This window comes from Falco punctatus, assembly GCF_963210335.1.
Source record: "Falco punctatus genome assembly, chromosome: 4".
Classification (NCBI taxonomy): domain Eukaryota; kingdom Metazoa; phylum Chordata; class Aves; order Falconiformes; family Falconidae; genus Falco; species Falco punctatus.
The window spans coordinates 74,784,468-74,802,209 of NC_137583.1; the positions used below are offsets into that span (position 1 = coordinate 74,784,468).

Below are 17,742 nucleotides of genomic sequence, written 5' to 3' on the forward strand. Positions count from 1 at the left end.
CAAAGCAGCATCAAGTTATGACTCTGATATCGAATCCTAGTTCAGGCAACCAAAGCTCAAAGACTGAACACGTGCAGTCATAAAAGGAACATATAATTTCCTTCTCATCAGTTGGTATACTAATGTCAGATTGTTCTGAAGCAGTGCTTTTAAGCTTCTGACATGCAGACTGCTCAGTCTAAGGACTCTTTCTAAATATTCTGTAGAGGACATAAAAAAGAAACAGACCTAGCATTATTAGGCTTACGTTCTCTACTCAGCAGTCTATTTCTTTAATGTAATATTCTTGGAAATGTATATCAAAAAGTTTTTGAAGGCCAATATCCAGTCATTTAATCTATTTGTACCATCAAACCTAAAACACCTTGTACCCATTTGCACATAAGCACTGAGATATGTAAACCAGGCATTTTGGCTGAGTTTGGATCAGTACAGAAAATAGTGCAAGGAAATGCACGCAGGCACTGGATCACATTCATCATCGCTGCCATTAAATCTTAGAATGGTTCCTGGCACACATTTGGGCCCAGGCCAGCTTGCATTTTCCCATATGGTTCCTGTGCACGTTTGGGGTGTTATGGAAAGGAGGAGACTAGGTTGTCTCTGTTTGGGAGAGTAAGATAATTAATAGTATGGGTATGGGCTGTTTCAAGCCAGTCAGTTTCAGTGCCAAAGAATGTTCCTGCCATACTGAATGTGATATACATAGCTAGTCCTTTTGCAGATCTCTCTCTTCACTACAGTTTCCATCCTAACTTGTTTCTGAGTGTTTGTATGTATGATTGAACACCTACCTTGTTTTTGCCCAGAGGTGGCTCTGTCAGAATGGCAGCAGGGATTACAATTAGGAAAGAGATGTAAATATAATTGATGTTTTTTCAGTTTCATCTCCTTCAGCAAATAAGATTTTGCTTACTTTAGTTTTCCTTATGTGTGGGTCAAATCGGATATTTATATTATACATGCTACTTTGGTTCAGGTTTTTGTCCAAGGACATTCTTTTTTTTCCCGTTCCTTCAGGAGCGAGTCATAAACAGATCTCAGTTGATAAGCAGACATTTTTACAGTGCTTACATGTTTGTATATCTTCACTATTAATGCAATTTGTGCTCTGGTCTTAAAGCCACCTGCATATTACCTCTCGCTTCTGAACTGAGTTTGCTTTGTGAAACGTTAATAAAACAGCAGCTTGTGTCTCCAATAGATAACACAATCCCTATTTGAAAGAAGTACAAGTTGCTGTGTTTAATAAGAAAGTACAAACCATTTCTTAAAATACTTTTAATAAAACTTTTTTGAAAATAGCATATAAAAATGTGACCATCAAGACTGTAAAGCCTGCAAGTGTCAGACTTGGGCTCTTTGAAAAATGTAAATTTGAAAGATTCCGGCAATACAAAAAAACGTGGTTTCTGAAAGGTCACACAGAGGAGAAGGAGCAGGAGTGTGAGTGTGAGCAGATGGGAGCAGAAGGAAGAGAGAAAGGGAGGAAAGGGGAAGGGAGTTATTTGCTCTGCATAACAGGGTAGTTGTTACTCCTAACTCCTTGAAGATTGCAGCTTGCAAACAGGTCTTTTGCTGTTTCTTTCCCCTACTTCAAGCTAGGGACATGTATAGTGATACACTTGATAAGGAAAAAATTAAGTAACAGAAGCTGCACAAAAAATGTAAAAATGTGCTGATGAAGATGAGACTGTTTCATTACTACTTTTTTATAAGGTTTTTCTCAATCAAAGATCAACATGCAATATGTTATGTATGTTGATGTTTAGAGGTTTGCAAGCAGTTGCCGGGTAGTTGAAATGCAAGTATGTTTGTGCCAAAACCAAAACACAGTAGAGTACAGCTTGTGTGACTCAGGTTGTTACAGTCTATGCCACAGAAAGGAGAGACATTAAATTTAATTTGAACAAGAAATAGAATTAATGTTATGAGTTAATAAAATTAATTTGGTGTGAAATGCAGCCCATGTGAAGGAGCTAAAATCAATCTCCCTTTAGCGGTGTACAAGCAGTACATGGAACTCTTGTAGCGAGCAATCTTCATGCCTTTGCAGAAGTCAAAGTACTTCACAAAGGTCAATATTATTCATTTTTATTGGTGTTACAAAGAGTGCTGAAATATGTGAATGCATTGTTGTGCCAGATCTAAGAGATCCAACCAAGGAAACACCACCATGTGCCATCATAGCAAACTGTTGGTAAATAGTGAACCTGCAGCTCAAAAACTGTTTGTACAACCTGAACTATAGAATTTAATGTAATGGAAACATTTATAAAAGCAAACCTGTTGACTGTTCACAAATAATGCACAAAAAAAGAGTTTTTAAAAAATGTTTAAAATTTTTGCTTTGCCTGGATTTGTCAAAGACAGTTTCCTCTGCAGCATTATAAACATGTGATCTGGTTTTATATTTTTAACTTGTCAGAGATACACAATAGTTGTAAGATGACAGCAAAGCTTTGTGTAGTGATTCTGAAAATACCTTTTATGTCCGAAAGCACAAGAAATATGTAGGCCCACAAAAAATAAACTTCAGATGTCATTTCAGGCCATTCTTTGTGGTTTGAATTTTTGATCAGGTTCTCTGGGAAAACGAAGTCTCCAGCTAGACAGATTATTGCACACCTAGAAAATTTTGGAGCTCTTTCAGTTCAGAGGTCTTCCTGTTTATATCTGCACAGTGTTTCTGAAAGGAAGTTTTTTGGCACATCTCCTCTTTAGCTGTGCTGGGGAAATCTCCATTCCACAAACCCAACCCTAAGAAGTGGCAAACCAGGTCTTCCTTGGCATAGAAATTTCTTTAACATGTTTGTAGTTTTTCAAAGTAAGTTTTGTTTCACTTTTCATTGTTCATTTTTCTAGGCTAGTGGGTAAATATAATTATTGACTGCAAAAGAAGATATAGAGACATTTCATATTAGTGATTTTCAGAGTAGTGACTTCAGATTCTCCAAAATTTTAAAGCGTAGATGTAAAACTTTCCTAGCTACAAGAGTAACTCAGTATCTTCTGTTTATATAGAAAAAAGTAACTTCTTTAAACTCCTCAGAGGATAAGGTGTCTTTGTTCTTTTGCTGAAGTACATGAAAAACTGTAACTTTTGTAGGGAATTAATGTAATCTACAGCAGAAGAGACGCTTAGGACTCCTGCTTTTTTGTTTCAGTCCGTATGCATCAAATGATTACAGCATTCCTCCTGTGCTGTTATGTGAGGCGCTTTCTGTGAAAATCTGTGTTATGTGCCACAATGATAATAGCGGTATCTTTGTATTAGCAGAATTGCTTTACCTGTGATAGCCTCTGGACATAAAGAAAAAAGTAAATTTTGTAGGAAATGTTAATCTTTTTTAAATATAAAGTTGGAAAAAACAGACAGGCTTTTGGAAGCGGCCTGTACTTCTTCAGGTATTCTTCATGTTTATACAGAGAATATATTAAGAAGTCAGATTTCAAGAAACGGGGCATAATATTCCACTTGTATTAGAAAAGCTTTTCTTGTATTACACAAGTGCTCACAATATGTGATGATTGGTAACAATGTACTCTGTCATAAATTTTTATTATTAATTATATCTATAGTGCCATAGGTGTGTATGGCATTGTACAGACAAATAAAAACTGACAGCTCCTTACCTCAAGGAGCGTGCAATCCAAATTGCACATAACACAGCAAGGGATGACAATAAACAAAGACAGCAGGTGGGGAAATGCAGAAGGTAAAACTTCCATGATTGTGAAAGATGTATTTCATTAGATACATATCCTGCTTTCCTGCTTGTTCTTTTTTTTTTTCTTTACCATCATATAAATGAGCGTATGAGACACAGGGAAATACATGAACGGTGTCTGGAACAGCAGCGTATTGAAGCCATTTGTGTTTGATTTGGAAGATTTGGAGGAAGAGATATGAGATCATGTTCCCAATAAGAAAGGGCAGATGATTTCTGTCCTGGATTACCTGAGCTGTTCAGTGAAGAGCTGTGTTCTGCCGGAGATCATATGCTTGCGACACCATCTACATAAGGCTTCCTAGCATATGCTTAAATTAAGAGCCGAGTTGCTCAGCCGGTGCTGAGGGACAGATGTCGACTATCCAAGCTTAAGAACAATTAACAAAGAAGGCCAGCAAAGTTGCAGGGAGCATGCAGGTTTGAATAAGGAGCTCCTGACTAAACTGAAACAGAAAAAGGAGTCATACAAAGGTGGCAGTAGGATCAGGTCAGCTAAAAGGAAGACAGAGACACTGTCCAAGCATATAGGAATGGGATTAGGAAAGGCAAAGCCCACCTGGAGCTGAATGTTGACAAGAGACATCATAGACAAGAAGAGCTTCTCCAGGTATATAGTAAGCAAAAGGAAGGCTAGAGAAAATACAGGCCTTCGACTGAAGGGGGATGGGTCCTAGTGACAAAGGACATGGAAAAGGCTGAGGTTCTCAATGCTTCCTTCACCTCAGTCTTTACAGGTAAGACCAGCCTTCAGGAATGCCAGGGCCCTGAGAGCAATGGAAAAGTCTGGAGCAAGGAGGACTTGGAGGAGGCAGGGGAGGACCAGACTAAGGAACATTAAAACAAACTGGACATACACAAGTCGTCAACCTCATTAAGCTCAACAAAAGAAAGCGCAAAGTCCTGCACCTCGGGAGGAACAACCCCAGGCACCAATATATGCTGGAGGACACTTAGATGGAAACCAGCTTTGCAGAAAAGGACCTGGGGGTCCTGGGAGTCACCAGATTGAACATGAGCCAGCAATGTGCCCTTGCAGCAAAAGCAGCTAATGGTATCCTGGGCTGCATTAGGCAAAGTATTCCCAGTAGGTCAAGGAAGGTGATCCTTCCCCTCTGCTTGCACTGGTGAAGCCACACCTGGAGTACTGTATCCAGTTCTGGGTTCCTCAGTGCAAAAGAAACATGGACATACAGGAGAGAGTCCAGCAAAAGGACACAAAGATGGTTAAGGGATTGGAGCATCTCTCCCATTAGGAAGGCTGAGAGACAGATGGGACCATTCAGCCTGGAGAAGAGAAGGCTCAGTGGAGGATCTCATCAATGTATATGAATACCTGAAGGGAGAGTGCAAAGAAGACGGAGCCAGGCTCTTTTCAGTGGTGCCCAGTGACAAGACAAGAGGCAATGGGCACAGGAGGTTCTGGCTGAACGTTAGGAAACATTTTTTACTGTGACAGTAACTGAGTACTGGCACAGCAACCTGTTGTGGACTCTCCATTCCTGGACATATTGAAAACCTGACTGGAGCCACCCCTTAGCATCCTGCTCCAGCTGACCCTGCCCAGAGCAGAGCATTAAACTGGATGGTCTGCAGTGGAGCCTTCTGGCATCAGCCATTCTGTGATAGACCAGACCATTACAAGGAGAAGTCTGACAGCTGCTCTGGGTTACTCTTTGCATCGAGAAGTTCATGACCTGCATTTCAGTAGCTTTTTCATTTTCATGTAGGTAAAATCAGAGAGTTTTATTTGACACCACTTTTGGAAAATACTCACCTGTGTGAAGAAAAAAACAGCATAAGTTTTATTACTGTTGTAATTATCCATAGAGATATTATATTATTTGCATAATTAATTTTATATACAGATGCATCAAAAGCAATTTAGTATGAAACATTTTATTAGGTTCTGTCAATAGCAATGAAGAGAGTTTTATTTCATTTCACTGTAGTTCAAAAATACTCCTAAGGGTGCTGTTTCTAATTTCCTGTTTGGGAAACCAGTTGTGCTATTAGCAAAACAAAATCCTCTATTGTTTTTAGCAGCAATATTCATTTTTTATAATTATTATTTCTTGGGAGATATATGCAGACATTGAAATGGAAGAGATAAGTCAAGTGACATATAAATCTTCAGAATTAAATCCTGAAAGCATGTTCAATGTGATGTTTGCTGTGATGCAGTTTATTGGTATTCCTAACCTTTTAGTGACACCCTTTTAGTTACATTTATAATTAACTATGCTTTCAGCCATATTTCTAGCAGCATTTTATTTAGAAGGTATCCAGTGAAAATAGTACTTTCGTGGAAAATACAACAGCTCTTCTATCACCATAGAGTAATACTGATATAATAAAAATGTAATTATTTTTGCTAATTAAATGCTAAGGTTGAAAGAGAGAATGACTAAGACATTCTCAAGATTGGTGTAATTGCCTGGACCACAAAAGAATGGAATTGAACTCAACATTTTGTCAAAGTTGAAAATTGTTTCTTCTGTATATTTTCTACTGTGTAGATTAAATAAGTATACTAAAATAGCACATTAACGTTTGCATACAAGGTAAACAAGATATATATCTATGATGTACTCAATTTAACAGTGCAGTACACATATACTAGATATCTATCTGATTATATATTTAAATAATGTTTGTTTTTATTTCTAGTATAGTTCTTGAGAGCTAAGTGCACTCAATTGAAGTTTATTTGCTGCTTGAGTCTCTCTAAACAGAATAATTTCTTAGAGAGTGCCTATGAGCTATCCATGCAAGAAAAAAACATTAGTCAGTGTCAAAAAACATTACAGGGTAGAGTGTTATCTGTCTGAGGACTATGTTGGTGTTTATTCTGGGTGTGTTGTTTGTGTCTAGCTTATGTTTTGTGTTTATTATGATTTTTTGTCCTCTTGACTGTTTTGCTTTATAATCTGTTCAGGTAAGGATCTTTCAAAGACTGTTATGAAAGCTATCAGTTTAGTTCAATACCATTTCATTCATAAGAATTTCTTTTCCTACAATGTCATTTGAATGTCTTCTGAAAGCTACTGAATTTTTTAATGACCTCATGATTATTCAAGTTGTGTATACCTTTGATTTTTTCACAGAAGCTTTAGAAAGTGTCCTTTTAAGTGGAGAGGAAATTAACAGAAAATCCTCTCCTTCAGCCTCCTGCCTCCTTTTTCAGTTGTTCCACTCTGACCCTTCAGGACAGCAATGAAGCACATATTTAAGCATGAATATATGCCAGGGTCCTGTGGAATCCATGAGTTATGTATGTGTCTGAGTGCTTGCCTGAAGCACAATTAATGTAAGCCAGGTTAAGAAAAACTGCAGACATCCAAAGCTGATGTTGCCAAGAAAAATCCTTAAAAATTATTGATAAATGGTCATCATTTGCAGCCTTTCACACACATATCCTGCCAGCAGAATGATGAACTTGATGATCGTAGCTGGCTAGCAGATCTGAACTTGTGTCGCTGAGTTGCCTTAGAAACATAGCTTACATTTAGAGCCTCTGTTTTGCCCAAGTGCTAATAAAGCTAAGTAAAATTAAATAATACTTGGGACAAAAATGCTGCCCATGGTTTTATCCTTTTTGAATTGTTAATGTTTCTCATTTGGGGATAATTTTTCCAAAGGAAAAGTTACTTAAAAAAATGATTCTGCTTTGTGTTTCTGAAGGTTTATGAGATTGAGTCATGAAAAGCATGATTGGGACAAGCAAAAGTGTTTTGACATTATTTCAGTTTTATTATGAGTATGTTGCACACCTTGTATATAAAAAAACCACCTTTTTTGTAGCTGTATTCCTATCAAATTGATTAAGACTTTCACAGGAACCATCTCTTTTAGCATAATCCTCAGCCTACAAGAAGAAGAAAAAAAAATAGAGTAAGGAATACTCTTTCACAAGACTTGCAGCATTCAGAGCTTAGTTTGACAGATATGGAAGATTCCTAATGACAACAGATAAAAAACAGTTTCAAGGGGGCAATAACAAGCCTAAAAAACAAAGGAAAGAGTCAGGGTAAGAAACAATAGTCTTGGAGTAAGTATTTTATGGAAGGACCCTAAGGATGCTTGGTAATAAAGATAGTCTAGAGAGATGTTTAGCTGATGGATGTTGAAGGGTTTTATCTGTTGGGAAAACTCAGAAGAACAACCAAAATTAAGTTTTCTGTTTCATATTCCAAAGTTGGAGCTCATAGATCTTAACTCCCAGTCTTACATTCTTCGAAGTCTTCCATTACTTTTTGCTCCAGAGTCACATGGACACGAGAACATAGGAGAAAAAGTAGTAGAAATGGGAGTAATTCAGCAAAAGAGATGTGATCTGTCTCGGTTCATTTAGAAAACTGAATTGTTTTAATTGTGAATCTGACACATTTTTATAGAGCCCATTAAAATATAGGCCTGGGTGGTTTTTTTTAAGGTTGGCCCACAGGGGTTCATTCAAATCTTTGCTGAACAACTCACTGCAGCTCTAATTGAAACATTTAATTTGGTGCTCCATGAAAATACCTCAAAATACATTTTATCACAGTACCAGCATATATTAAATGTTACATATTACAAGGAGGGAAAAATAATCCTATGAAAAATATATTTTTGCTTTGGAGGTGCCAGAAAGAAGCTAATCAACAGAATGCACGCTACAATACATGAAGTCAGTCAGTTTTGATTATACAGTGAGATTTTCAGTGTGAAAGTAAAGTGTATTTTCTCATTGGTTTTGAATTCTTTTTTAAGTAGCATGTGGGAGGATCTGTACATATTTACATGTACATAATATTGCGTACTCTTCACATTGCAGGTATTGCTTTAAAACTCAAAGGTATCAAGGACAACTGTACCATAAATCAAGGACAGGTTGAAGAAAACTGGAGCTATATAAAAGTGCTTTTTTTGTTTTGCTTTGTTACTTTTCGTGTGTGTATGTAATGAAATGGCTTTTGAAGAAATTCTCAGTTATGTCAGACATTTTTAGTGATGAATGCTGCTGTTCACTGGGCATACTAATAAGGAAAACATGGAACAATTGAATATCATGAAGTAAAATGAGGGTCATTTTAAAGATATGCATAGTGGAGTCTTAGCCACTAATAAATGCAGCCTGTGTAACCCAAGCTTGGTAAGAAGATGAAGCACGATGTGTCTGTGAAAGAACCTGCAGAAGTCAAATTCTTCTCCTGCATGAAAATATCTAGCTACTTTTCCTCTTCCCTAACATTGCCACAAAAAGTCAGGTAATGTTCTTTCTCAAACTGCTCTGCAGTTTTCTGTGAACCCAAGAGAGAAGTTGAAACAATGCATGAGTCCTGCAAGGCAGTGGGAGTGTGGGGCACTGTAAGCACACTCATCAGCACTTGAAGGTAGCACACAGGAAAGCCACCATCAAAGTTGTCAAGTAGATACCCTGTATCTGGTCAGGAGGAATGAATGCAGCTCACTCAGCAGCTTATTCCATCAAACCACTTTATTGGCAGTATTGTCCTGTGAAGTGGTCGTGGATGTTATTCCTGGGGAAAATACGTTTTCATTCTTTTTTCATTATAGCAAATTACTAGTACGCCTTTTTTAGAATTAACAGGTAATCAATGATGTAGGGATTTTCATTCTGTTCTTGCATTTATGAAGATTTATTTAATCAAGCATGAATTTCCTGTGGGTTTTAATGAATTAAAAGAATACATAATGTTTGACCAATTCATGAGCCATTACTCAAGAAAAACAAGAAACGAACCTCATCCTGAATTGTTTGCTTAAAACTCATCAACTTAAGCATAAGGAAAATGCAATTGTATATTTTATCATTATTACAAAACTGCTTGGCTTAAAATAAACCTAGTGAATCTGTTTAAAATGTGAATAATAAAAAATAATCCATTCTAAATTGAAAACTACAAGCAAAATGTCAATTTTCTAGCAAATACTGATTTGGGACTATAGAACTGGTTTTGTATAAATTGTTACACAATTCTAGTGTGGTCAGGAATACTCCTGAGTCTTCAAAACTCATAATCTTTCAATTACTGTGCTTCAGTTTATCTCAAGTTTTCTGGTGAGGCCAATGCTTATTCTTTCTCTGCTCTAATATAAGAAATAAAATGAAGCAGAAAGAGATGACTGTGATCAAAAGACATATATTTAATTCATACATTAAAACATTAAGAATGCCAGAATTCTTTGTTATTTTTCAATAGTTTATTTTTGTCAACACCAAAGAAGTGAGCCTTAATAGCACAAATTACTGAGGGAAGTATAGAAAGTAGGACGTTAGTTAAATGAAGCTGATCTGTGGACAGTGGAATCATGGAAGAATAGATAGACAGACAGACAGACAGATAGATAAAAGAGGACTGAGACAAATGAACATCTGGGGGTTACATTCTTTCTTAAATGTGAAACTGAAATATGGTACGCTGTTGTAAGCAATCCAGTCTTGAGAAAGTTGAATGTACTGAAATAGTTCTAAAAATTCAAACAGTAAAAGGAACCAGCAACATCACAGCAGCACAAGGCAGGAGTAATAGAAATCATCAGACATCTAAAATCTGAAGGATGGGGCTATTTTTAACAAAATAAAAGATCGTTTAGCCTTGGAGAAGTTGCAGAGAGAAAGAAGTACAACTGCCTGACCCTGATCATATCAAACCCTGACCCTTGTCAGATCATACCATCCATTCTTTCGTTCCCAGCTAGCATCAAGATGGTAGATCAAGATAAAAGCACTTGAGGTTTTAAGACTGCCTTTTTAGAAGTACTTTCACCTTTGAAGGTCTCCAGTATTAAAAGCTGTTTCTCTTTATACTGATGAAAATCTTTTACTGTGCTCTAGAATTATAAAGTTCCTAAGATGAGTGTAAATTAAAATGCTGGAAAGAAGTATCTACTGTAAATGGAAATACTCATAATTATTTTTCTAGTTGATCTCAAGATCATAAAGTGAGTCTATATTTATTTGGGAAACATTAACTTAAATAATAATTCGTTATAATTAACATTTCTTAGTACAATAAATGAGCAACTTTTAAATTAGCTTTTCATTTTAAGTTCAGTAATAAAACGATGTGCAGAGGACACTGCATAGAACCAGCAAACACACAGAGTAGAAGTGTGTGCCTCAATAGGTCAATATAGCAACTCTGAAACAGTAAGTCAAGATTGCTTAAAGGTTTCCTGAGAAAGGAAATCTCATGTTTGTAATGTTCAAATAGAGAATGATAGAATCATTTGAGTTGGAAAAGACCTTTGAGATCATTGAGTTCAACTGTTAACCCAGCACTGCCAAGTCCACCACTGAACCGTGTCCCTGTGTGCCACACCTAGGCATTGTTTAAATACCTCCATGCATGGTGAATCCACCACTTCCCTGGGCAGCCTGTTCCAATGATTGACATTTTTCCTAATGCCCAGTCTAAACCTCCCCTGGCACAACATGACACCATTTCCTCTTGTCCTATTGCTTCTTATTTGGGAGGAGATACCAGCACCCACTTCTCTACTACCTCCTTTCAGGTAATTGTAGAGAGTCATAAACCTCCCCTGAGCCTCCTTTTCTCCCGGCTAAACACCCCCAGTTCCCTCAGCTGCTCCTCATAAGCCTTGTGCTCCAGACCCTTCAACAGCTTCATTGCATCCTTCCCTGGACATCTTTTCTTAGCATCAATATCTAACTTTTTTCTTTTTCCCCCTACAACCAGTTTATGCCCATTTAGTAGTCTTCCAGCATTGTCCTTTTCTTCAAATGGTTCTTGCCTTCCCTGGTCATATAAAATAGGGAGAAGTCATGGGGACTCTCAGCTATCACTTTGCAATGCAGTGGTAACTACCTCATTTTCTTCCTTCTGACAACTGAAATGGCAAACTTTAATTCTATCAGTCCAGTGAGATGCCTCGAGGCAGGCAGAGCCTGGCTTCAGGTCCAGATGGGCTCACCAGTGGACAGCACTGTTTCTTATCCCGTTTTCAGTCCTCCCATCCTCAGGACACTCCAACAGCACCACTTGGATATATATTGCATATGATAGGCATATATGTTTGTACCTGTTATATTGAATAAACTTCCACATTTCCTTAGTATACTGTTACCTTTTGTGCCAAAGTCTTCAGTGAAAACATGTAACAAGATTGGGTATTCATCTGGTCCTTCCTGTCTAGGCCCTGAGGGCACTAACAGGCCCCATGTCCCTGCCTGGCCTCCCCGGGTGTCTCCCCATGCCCTGCACACAGCCCTGGACCCCCTTTCACCCCTCTGGGGCTGCCAGTCCCTGACATAGCAACACTGGTCTGCAGCTCCCCACAGCCAGGCCTCCAAGCTGGGCCTGCTGTGGGCCGACATCCCAGCCTGGGTCCAGCGTGGGTCCAGCTCAGCTCAGCGCCCAGTGCCTGGGTTTGGGCTGCCCCAGTTTCCCCCCCACACATCCCAGCCTGGGTCCAGCGTGGGTCCAGCTCAGCTCAGCGCCCAGTGCCTGGGTTTGGGCTGCCCCAGTTTCCCCCACACACATCCCAGCCTGGGTCCAGCTTGGGTCCAGCCCAGCTCAGCGCCCAGTGCCTGGGCTTGGGCTGCCCCGGCTGCCCCACAGCTGCCCTGCTCCAGTCTGGGGGGCATGGGGATGGGCCCCAGCTGTGAGGCCCAGCTCTGCCCCTCGGGGACCCACCATGGCTCCGGGCCTCTGGGAGTACCCGGCCCATGCGGCACCCTGACACCTCCCTGGTGCCCTCTCTCTGGCCATGTAATTGCTTTCAGTACAGCCATAATGGCCAGTTCCCCACCATCTTTGTTTTAGCTAATCATTTCTATAAACATCTGCAAAGGTATAAGTTTTATAATGCAGTTTGCTTTGAAGTTTACTTTGGTATAAAACAGCATGCCACATTTCTCTCCTCAGAGAATACATCCTAGCCACCAGTTTTACTCCAGCTAGCTATTAAACATGGAGAAGGAGCTGCTGCAAATGAACTTTCAGGAAGACATCAAGACTAAAGATCTTTATGCCAAAAAGCTGGCAGAATCTTCTCCTGTTGACAAAACAATAAGGCAACGTTATGTTAGTCAAAAACATGCTCTTGATGCATTTAACTCCTGGGTCTCTTTGGAAGTGTGGTTCAAAATTGTCAATGTGATTGGCATTTGACAGGCCATTGCTGAACCTTTTGTTATTTCTTGTTACCCTCTTCTTCTGGATCACACTACTGAGCTTGGTGGGAGCTGAAAGAACTGAGCTCTTTACTATGAAATAACATTTGATATCAGATATCCAGTGAGAATATTCAGGGTCTGTGCATTCCAGGGACTTGGCAGTGATTCTATATGCACAACTAAAAAAGATGCAAGGAGATGTAAAAGTCAGTATTGGAGTATTTGCACGTAATAGAGGATATTCCAGCCAGAAAATATTCACTGTTTTAAAAGCTGATAAAATCGTTACTAGAAAGTTCAGAGACACACAGTTCAATAAGCACTGTCAATCTAAGTTGAAAAATGACCTGTGAAAGGCCAGCAAATTGGAGTTGGAATAATAGGAACATGCTTTCTTCCAGCTTCAAAATTACTTACTTTTTCCAATATGTTCTCTTATCAGTATACCTAAAGTAATTCATGGGCCATCACAAAGTGTTAGGCAGCATAATTTTATTGATAACATTCAAATGTGAGGTGCAAGTGCTTCCAGTGCAAGGCCCATGTCTTTAGATGTTCATGCACTCATTTATGGAAACATTTGTTTAATCTGGCATTAGCCATCTAAAAGTTTTCTTTAAGCATCTCATTTACCATAACTATATTTAATGGTGAGAGAGACTCCAGGGAGTCTTCTTTCCCATCATATTACAGATCAGCCTTAACACTCAAGTGATTATTATTTTTTTTTAAATAACTGTAAAGAAAGCCCGAATAAATAATAGCCGAGGTATCTACACCTTTGTGGGGTAACATTAGGTCAGAAAAAACACGCATCTTGACAAATATGAAGATGTTCCTTGTTGCCTGTTTTGTGCTGACCCTTTCACCACTATTGCAGTTTATCTGAGACTATGATGGTGATACCGTAAATGTGTTTTATGGAAAGGAACATAAAGAATGGCTGAATTACACCAAATGTATAAATGAAGATATGCAGACCTTTAATAATGCATGACAGAACTGAAATGGGGTGCAAAGCATTTCAATTTCTTGAGAATGACTGATCTTTCCAAAAAATTGCATCATAAGAGAGAAAAATCACAACCCCGAACAATAAGTTACAAAGGTTTAGCTATCACAGAATGTTATGGACCATATATATGATGAACATGTTGCTGTGTTTGGGACCTCAGTCATCTCAGCCTCAACAGGCTGTTGCAGTACTAGGGATATGGTTCAGCAACTAACTTGAATGAACTGAAGCATTTTTCTCTGTACAGTTGTGTGATAAAATTAAACATGTTATATGTGTTGCACTGAGGCTTTCAGGCGGGCAATGTTTCTGATTTTCATGACAAGCTAAAATAGCTCTTTTTGTCTGTGCCTGAGTTGTGTTTGGGATGTGGGAGCTGCCTTTCAATATTTCCTTCAATTGTGTTCTTAGTACATTATGGTAAGGTAACATAAGCACTGTAGGGATATTAAAATTAAAGAACAGAAAAGGAAAGAAGTGCAGATTACACTCCAGTTTCCCAAAGAAGAATTGGGACCATCCTCACTCATTTTTTTTTCCTATATGTTGTGAAGCTTAAAAAACATTTGTGAACATTAATAAGTATACTTCAGCCACCTAGCTGGATAGGGATGGGCCTGAAGCCTTTAAAGACATTTGCTTCTCTGTCAGCTATGTGTGGACCTTGGACACTTACTCTAGGAGATCTAATTAATTAACAGTAAAGGGAAGTGCATGCTGCATGGCTAACTCAGGTAGAATACATCAGCCTAAGTTGTGTTTGTCTTTTTTCCTATGCCCAACACCCCCACAAATTTCTCCTGAGAAGTTCATTGGAAAGTTTTGTTTTGAAAAAATCTCCAAAGATTGTTCCTATGGCTTGACACTATTACATTAAAAGTTTAGTTGACTTTCTATTGTCCAGGTTAATGGGGAGCTGAGTGAGTTACGCTGGTCAGTGGGAAAGCCTGGTAGTATTGATTCTATGAGTTGAACTCTGTAGCTGAAGTACTCAGGCAGCCTGAACACTGGAGCACAGAGAGCACAGTGCACAGAAATTGAAATGGCTCCAAAGGAATCAAATAGGCATAGAATCATAGAAAGACAGAATCATTTAGCTTGGAAAAGAACTTTAAGATCAAGTCCAACTGTTAATGTAGCACTGCTGAGTCCACCACTAAACTGTGTCCCTAAGTGCCACATCTATGTATCTTTTAAACACCTCCAGGGATGGTGACTCAACCACTTCCCTGGGCAGCCTGTTCCAATGATTGACAACCCTTGCGATGCAGAATTTTTTTCCTAATATCGAATCTAAACCTCCCCTGGTACCTTGAGGCCATTTCCTCTTGTTCTATTGCTTCTTACTTGGGAGGAGATACCAGCACCCACTTCTCTACTACCTCCTTTCGGGTAGCTGTAGAGAGTCATAAACCTGCCCTGAGCCACCTTTTCTCCCGGCTAAACACCCCGAGTTCCCTCAGCCGCTCCTCATAAGCCTTGTGCTCCAGACCCTTCACCAGCTTCGTTGCCCTTCTCTGGACACGCTGCAGCACCTCAAGGTCTTTCTTGCAGTGAGGGGCCCAAAATCAAACACAGTATTCAAGGTGCAGCCTCACCAGTGCCGAGTACAGGATGATCACTTCCCCAGCCGTGCTGGCCACACTGTTTCAGATACAAACCAAGATGCTGTTGGCCTTCTTGGACACCTGGGCACACCGCTGGCTCATGTGCACCAGCTGTGGACCAACACTCCTTTTCTTCCAGGCAGCTTTCCAGCCGCTCTTCCACAAGCCTGTAGCATGCATGGGGTTGTTGTGCCCCAAGTGCAGGACCCAGCACTTCTCCTTGTTGAAGCTCCTACAATTGGCCTTGACTCATTGGTCTGGCCTGTCCAGATCCCCCTGCACAGGCTTCCTGCCCTCCAGCAGATCAACACTCTTGCCCAATTTGGTGTCACTTGCAAACTGACTGAAGGTGCAGTCAATCCCCTTGTCCAGACTGTCAATAAAGATATTAAACAGAACTGGCCCCAATACTGAGCCCTGGGGAACACCACTTGTGACCATCGTGCCAATGGTATGTAACACCATCCACCACTCCATCCAGCCAGTTTTTTACCCAGCATAGAGTATGCCCATCCTAGTCATGAGCAGCTAGTTTCTCCAGCAGAATGCTGTGGGAAACAGTGTCAAAGGCTTCAATAAAGTCTAGGTAGACAACATCCACAGTCTTTCTCTCACCCACTAAGCAGCTCAGCTTGTCATAGAAGGAGATCAGGTTTGTCAAGCAGGACCTGCCTTTCATAAACCCATGCTGGCTGAGCCCCGTCACCTGATTGCCCTGTATGTGCCACGTAATGGCACTCAAGGTGATCTGCTCCACCATCTTTCCCAGCACTAAGGTCAGGCTGCCAGGCCTGTGGTTTCCCAGATCCTCCTTCCTGCCATTCTTGTAGCCGGGCATCACATTTGCAAACTTCCAGTCTTCTTGGTCCTCCTCATTTAGCCAAGACTTCTGATAAATGATTGAAAATGGCTTGGCAAGTTCTTCCACCAGCTTCCTCAGTACCCTGAGGTACAAGCCCCATAGACTTGTGTGTCTGTGCTGTTAGAAGGGCAGCACTGAGCCGGAATTGGTAAGTTTTTCTCAGCTTCAGTGCAGTACATACCTGATAACATCAGTGTCTCTGTAAATTGGCTTCCTATGTTTTCCTGTATTAGAAAGGTTCACTAAAACTACATAGAACAACCTCAGTGCAGACTCCATGCTGCAGAAAATCAGACTTAGTCTTTCTGGGCTGCGGCTGGACCTGGTAGCTGTATAGCTATGTTTTTTGCAATGCTGCACCTGAACAGTGCATGGTCTTGCAGATCAAACATATGGAGCTAGCTCCAACATCCCTCTGTAATATAAATTACAGTTGTAATAAAACTCCACTGGTATTCCTCTCAGGTTTACATAGCTGCCTACTGCTAAGAAAATTGCCTTGCTCATTATTCTGACAATGCAGCCAGTTGGATTCTGTTTTACAGATATTTCCCATCCTAGATAGCTAACAGACGGGTACAGAAGCTATTTCAAAGACACCAAAGACATTTCATCCTCTCCAAAAAGACTTTAGCTTCACGAAAGACTGTTATTTCACTATTGACTGTTTTTAAAATGTTTAATCTGTTTCACATGGAATTGCAGTGAAACACCAGGAAAAAGAATCTCAAGCAAAACTGAACAGGTCAAGAGTTTTTGGAAGACAGGTATAGGTTTGCTTTTTCCTTTGCAAAAAAAAGACACTTTACTTCAAAAGAAAAAAGTCTGAGATGTGGATTACAGCTAGCATTGCATCAGGTTATCTGGCAGAATGCAGGAAAGGTGCTCCAAGTAAAGGATGTCATTCTGACATCCATGCAGTCCAGTCATGCACCAAAAGCTTCCTCTGTTTGAGGCTCTGCTGCCTGCAGGGTCTTCATTGCTTGGAAGGGTACAGATTCTGCAGCATCCAGTAAACTGGTCCAGTATGTTGAAATCACATAACAGCCTGACTTCTACCTGTGAGCTTTGACAATGTCCCCAGCTCCTTTCTAAATGGCAGATATCTGACTGAGTACGAGAAAAGTCCCTGTTCACCGAAGTCTGCCTTCATAATGCAAAATGTTTCTTGCTTGCGTATACGTATAGACCAAGTACAATCTGATTCTTTGTTGTTTGAGATGAACTCACTTCAGTGCTTTACATGAGGCTTGTTCTGCTGTAGAATGCCTTACTGAGTAGAATAAGAAGGTTTGTCTTTGTATTCAAAATACATGGGAATTGCCAAAGCAGGCCAATTTGAATCTTTCCATTTTAGCTTTAAAATCTATAAGAAATAGACA

The 17,742-nt window shown here is 39.7% G+C and overlaps 1 protein-coding gene and 1 long non-coding RNA gene across 6 annotated transcripts in view; one reads left to right on the forward strand and one right to left on the reverse strand.

Annotated features, from left to right (window-relative positions):
• The window catches only part of ZNF804B (zinc finger protein 804B), a 272,987-nt gene that overhangs the window by 143,297 nt on the left and 111,948 nt on the right, over nucleotides 1-17,742 (forward strand). For 3 of the 5 annotated variants that reach the window (XR_013927840.1, XM_080385537.1, XM_080385538.1), the window contains exon 1: nucleotides 1-17,742. This exon is cut by the window's left edge and continues 26,139 nt beyond it; it is cut by the window's right edge. The exons of the other annotated variants lie outside the window; for them this stretch is intronic. The gene's annotated coding sequence lies outside the window, so the exon portion shown is untranslated. 5 annotated transcript variants of the gene reach the window in all.
• The window catches only part of LOC308063085, a 384,803-nt gene that overhangs the window by 91,842 nt on the left and 275,219 nt on the right, over nucleotides 1-17,742 (reverse strand). The gene's annotated exons all lie outside the window — the stretch shown is intronic.